This window comes from Lissotriton helveticus, chromosome 10, assembly GCF_964261635.1.
Source record: "Lissotriton helveticus chromosome 10, aLisHel1.1, whole genome shotgun sequence".
NCBI lineage: Eukaryota > Metazoa > Chordata > Amphibia > Caudata > Salamandridae > Lissotriton > Lissotriton helveticus.
The window spans coordinates 1,100,640,375-1,100,646,374 of NC_136071.1; the positions used below are offsets into that span (position 1 = coordinate 1,100,640,375).

Consider the following 6,000-nt stretch of genomic DNA (forward strand, 5'->3'; position numbering starts at 1 on the left):
CCGGGAGCCAGAACAGGGTGGGGTAACTATAGGGTAGGAACTATCGTGGAGGATTCATTCCCACCAGGACACATTCTCATGCGGCCCCTGCCACCAAGATACGGCCAGCCCTTCTGGGCAGCGCAGAGGGAGGCGTGAAAGAGACAGTGAGGCTGAGAGACTGCCGCGAGAGGGCGGACCCCACCTCTGTCATGGTCACGACACGGAGTCGGCACACGAGCCTTCCTCCCCACTAACTGCGCGCACTGACCACATGTGTGCAGGCAGCTCGTAAAAACACAAAATGTACACTTACTTCGAGTTCCTCCGCGCGCATCCCCTCCTTCTAATTCCAGGGAGGGGCGGCTGCCTCACAGCCCGTTCAAATGGAAATTATAAACATATTTGCAGCCAGGGCAGGGCATTCCGGCTGTCTCGAGAAATAGGTTTCTTGTCTCCTTCCTCTAAATGCGCTCCCTCTCGCCTTTTGCTTGCTGATTTTATTTTTCCCCTTCTCACCAGCTGCCTGTCCCTGACCCCACCCAGCGGCTCCACCCCATTTACTGCTACAAGCCCTGTCAGTCAACGCAGCCCTTTTAAAGCTGCACAGCCTGCAATGCACAACTTTGAGTGCCCCCCCTTCTGCAGCGCTAACAACTTGTTTATTTTGTGTTTCTCTGCTGTCAGTGCCCCCTTATTTGTGTTAGTGTCTTTTGAACAGCGAAGCGAGGCGCCCAGGCTTTCTTTCAGCGCCTTGTTTTTGTCCCTTCGCTGCAACGGATTTGCTGTGCTTTAGGGAGGGGTGGAGTGGAGGTGGGCTCCGAGCTACCCCGCCCTTCGGCTGCACCCACGCCTGCTGCTGCCGCCTGCACCAGCTCCCAGCAAGTGCATGCAACCCTTTCGCTGCAGGGAGCTTCTGCGTGCTTCTCTTGCTGGGGTTCTTTTCGTTGTCTCGTTTGTTTACGCATGTGTCTCTTTTGACAGCCCCTTGGCTCTTCAGTTTCAAAGCACCCGCTCTCTGCCTTCCTGTAGATACATTGCATGATTATAATAACTACGGCTTAAAACCACCCCTGCCCCCAATATTGGTCGCAGCCTTTAACCCAGCAGGAATCCTAAAGCGAATACGAAATAGTTTAGCATGCACGTTTGTAGCAGGGCCACTCCCTTTCTGTTTCACCAATTTCAAGGAAAACTCAGACTAATGGGGTGGCAAATCGTTCTTTTCTACTGTACTTTAAAACGGGTGTTTTTCGAACTGGCGTGACAACATCTAATGCTTCAATTAAAATACACTAATAAAGAGTTCTATATTGTAAGTAGGATGATGGAGCTAACATGATAATTGAAAGAACCTTTGTTTTCTTTTGGGTTATGTTCGCTTCAAATACTCTTATAAGTGAATGTTCCGAGTCATGCCCTTGTTTAGTCATACCCTTGTTTTGCTAATTGGGTGTGATAAAATATGTCAGGCTCAGAGGCCTCAGTCACAGTTGTGTGTCTGAAGGCTCTGTGTGGAACCCCGGCTTGAAATGTGACATGGCAAGGTGCGTGGGCTGAAATGCAAACAGGGGGAATGCCCTGGCACCTTGTTGGATAGTAAAAGCACGTGCAGTGAGCCCCTCACACCGCCGGGGTCCCGTGCCAAACGTCTCATCACAAGCCCAAATCTCCCCTGCCTTGAAAGCCCTGCATTGGTTACCGTTTGCCAGAAGATCCACGTTCAAGCTGCTTTTTATCACCCACAAAGCGATACATGGAACGGGACGGCTCTTCATCAGGAATAAAATCACCAAATACATTCAACAAAGGAACCTCCGCTCTAGAGTGGTACCGCACCTCAAAATCCCACCATACAAGAAAAAAAACATAGGTGGCACATCCTTGTCTGTTCAAGCAGCCAAACTATAGCCCTCTTTACCCCCAAACATAAGTTCCACGGATAACTACCTTATCTTCAGAAGACTAATCAAGAGTTGGCTCTTCCCCACATAACCACCATACTCAAACATAAATATATAGCATATACCTCTGCATTTATTTGGACTATGGATGTGTACCTAGATATGTATATTACTGTGTATAAACTTGTATAACAAATATGGTTTTAAATATATAGATATTTGTTCTACTTAACAAATGTACATATTACTTATGGTTATATTATTCTATGTTTAACATGTATATAGGTGACTGTATAAATACATCTTTTATCATATAACTATCTACAAGTGCTTCACTATTGAATTACAACAAAACATTAATAAAATCAAATAAATTGACATTAAAAACAGCAACACTTGAAAGTCTGAGTTTATTAAATACAACTTAAATCTACATACATTACCTTCCTTATACATATATACCTTCCATGGATTTATGTAAATGTAAATGTAAATGTATTTCGATTTATATAGCGCACAAATCACCCAGGGGTCTCAAGGCGCTTGCTTAGGGAACCCGTCCTGGTATTCCCCTGTGAGATACCCCGGCAGGGTAGCCACAAGGTGAAAGCCAGGCATCCCGCCGCGAGGGGCCGTAGTGGAGATTAAGCAAGCTATTGCCCAGAGTCGCAGAGTGTGACCCCGTGAGTCGAGTAGGCACCGGAGCGAGAATTATCGAGTCCGTGGAATTTTGAGCCCGAGACCCGCCGAGGCGGTGAATCGAACCCTGGTCCACGGCCGATCTCAGCTTCCGGGTCTGCCGCCTCTAACCACTGAGCCACGCTTCTCCACAAATGTATCTTTATATTTATTTCTTTGCTTCTAATTCAGCATCTCCAATTCACTACCCTATATCTCACCATATACCTCTTTCAATATATCCTCTACCTCCACTCTGACCCATTCTAATACTCTTTCCAATGCACTACCCTATTTCTCACCATGTACCTCTCTCAATATATCCCCTACCTCCGCTCTGACTCAACAAAAACCTAATTATACTACTCTTTCCAATGCACTAAACTATTTCTCACCCTATATCTCTCTCATTATATCCTCTACCTCCACTACCTCACTCATCCCAAACACTGTTCTACTAATACAATCCCCAAATAACCCTTTCTAGACTCCTCCCTCCTCTACCCCTCCCTGCTTCATCTCATACATCTTTTACTATTCATATCTCCCAAGCAAGCCTTTCTAAACCATTCCCTCTGATTCTTCCCCTGCCACCTCCCCTTTACTGACCCCAAACCTCCCCCCTTCTGCTATGAGCGGAAAAAAAATCTAAACCCTTCCCTCTTCTATCTCTTCATTATCCTTTTCAAACAGACTAATATGAACCCCACTGAAATTAATTTCATATTTCCCTATACTAATTCCCTACTAATCCTGTTTTGGTTCCGGAGTATCGTGCTACCTGCCGAAAAGCGATTCAATACCCCATCAGAGGTAGCATGCGCTATATAAATTCAAACCTCTTCTATCCCTCTGCTATCCTTTAAAATCCAAATAACAGACTAACATGTCCACCGCTCAAATTAATTTCATATTTCCATTTACTAATTCACCACTAATCCTTTTTGGGTTCCGGAGTAACATGCTACTCTCCAAAAATGCGATTCGATGCCTCGTCTGGAGTAGTAAGCGCAATATTAAAACAATATCAATTAGTACTAGCTGTGACCTTGCCTGAATAAAGGGAGACTTCAGCAGTAAGTCATTTCAGGGTCCCTCTAGAAGCCGCCCACTGACTAACTAGGTTACATTCAGATTCTCCTGTATCCCTGCCCTTAGTCAGTGTGGCTGTCAGGTCCACAGAGCCAGACTCTGATGGGGAATTAAAGCTCTTACCAATTCATCTCATGTTTTTTTATTGAGGGCCTCCGTCCTTCCAGGCTATGACAGAGTGCAATTGTACACTGCCTGAGGGCCTACCTTCTGTGACAACACTTAGACGGTCTTCATGCTGAAACTGCGCTGGCCCTCCAGCATGTTCACTGCCAAAATACAGCAAAGGACCTTCATCCCTGTCATTTGTAAATGTGTGTGTGTGTAATGAGAATTTTTTCACAGATAACCCTGACTCTGTGGGAGAATATATTGGTGTTGAGCCTCAATGTGTTTCTTCCAAACCTTTTTCATATCTTCCTTAGCTTCAACCATATTGGGAAGTGGATGCAGAACATTACCCATATAAGTACTGATTTGCAAAAAGGCCACTTGTGCTGTAGGCAAAGTCGGCTCCATATCTTTTCATGAAAGGAATTTTGGCACTTAAGTGTGGTGTTCATTACACTGATTCTGTGTGTCCGTCTGTGCCAGACTCAAGGTTTCACTGGGGTAGGGCATGGTGTCTGGACTTCGATGCTGCTCCGTCTCACCCCCTTGTACTATGAGGAGGCTGAGACACCACTCCCAAGAACACAAGTGAAAGGGCAATTGGGAAAGGAACTTGTCACCACGTAGCACTCTCTTTTGGACATGGTATGGATCTGTCTCATGTGTTCAAGTCCTTAAGAGAATGAACAAACAACATTTACTATATAGTCTTTTGAGCTAAACTATCTCATACTATATAAAATACTATGTATTATATAGTTTTTAGCGTTGGCTAACACTCTGCAGCTATGTGCCCTTGTGAATATAAATGGTTGACCTGCAACATATCATAGGAAATGTCTAACTCTTCTGTGGTGTGGTGATATATGCCTTGGATAGATTTTAATAAATTCAGAAAACTAAATCAAAAGTATGTGATTCAAAGTCTTTAGAAGAAATGGGAAATGGGCACACTGCAGGTGAACGTAATAAAAGGTGGGTGTGGGGTCTTAGGGGAAAAAAAAAGACCATAAGACAGGCTAAACCCCCATTCGCAATATAACAATACTATAAAGGCAGTCAATGGTCTGTGAAACTAATAAGGGCAAAAGAGATGGCGCAGAATCGGTGTCTACCTACAAGTTATAAAAAGGAAAGAGAAGAATCCCATCAGCCCACCCATATGGCAGAGCTTCATCATCTGGGATACCTTAGAAGATGGTCCGGCTAAGGAGCCACACACCTGTTGGTATCGTGTGCTTCTCCAAACCAAAGGAACCACCAGTGATAGATCATACCAAAGAGAAAGATATGTTCATGATGATGTGGGATATTAAATGCAGTGAACAAACTAAGTGAGAAACAATCAAAAGTGAAAAATATAAAATTGGCTACCATGACATAGGGACAACTTTATTAGGGAAACATCATGGTGTCAATATCAAAATGAGTGTGAGACAGTTCGAAATTATAACTGTCTACTAAAGATGGTACTTGGTCAACATGTGAAATAAGTGTGTTCATAAGTTATGTACACATCCCTGCTGTGGGCACTCCACTGAGGTTCGTCGACGATTGCTCCTTTTTGCCTTCACTTATTGAAGCCGGTTAAGTCGCGGGTAAAAGCAGAGGAACTCTGGTTTTAAGTCTGGCGGGAGGTACTGTGAAGCGCGAAGATTTTCGGCCAGGACACTGGGACCAACACTGACTCCTTCCTGTACAAACCTGAATACCATTCAGCAGAACATTCATGTCGCGTTCAAGTGAATCAAGGGCTCCTTGAGAAAGGGCAATTCTCGCCCGAAATGCATCGGAGCATCGTTCCAAAAAATCTATATTGTTAAAAACAATGGATTAAGAAATCAAATGAAAAAATGAAAATTTTATGAACACTTAATAAATATACTTTAAAACAAAGTGGAGTCTGTCTTCGACGAACCTCAGTGGAGTGCCCACAGCAGGGATGTGTACATAACTTATGAACACATAAGTGTAGTGCAGGCGGCGTAAATGGATGGACGGTTACGCCGCCTGCAGGAGCACCCTCAAACAAATAAAACTCAATCAACCATTCAAAAACACAAATTCAACCCACCTGTGCACCGCACCTACCAAATTTATATTCACTTGGTCAACATGTTTCAGCCTTTGTAGGAAAAATGAACCTACCCGGCTTTCGTCAGGACCTTTTTAAAGCACTACTGCAATTTAAGCCAATAATAAGCTCATGTGAATAAAGAAATAACACATAATGTTG

The 6,000-nt window shown here is 44.1% G+C and overlaps 1 protein-coding gene across 1 annotated transcript in view; it reads right to left on the reverse strand.

Annotated features, from left to right (window-relative positions):
• LOC144784803 (Krueppel-like factor 8) overlaps positions 1-491 on the reverse strand; it is an 857,002-nt gene extending 856,511 nt beyond the window's left edge. Inside the window, exon 1 of the mRNA XM_078663848.1 lies at positions 296-491. The gene's annotated coding sequence lies outside the window, so the exon portion shown is untranslated. The remainder of the gene's footprint in view (positions 1-295) is intronic.
• Between the last annotated feature and the right edge of the window lie 5,509 nt (positions 492-6,000).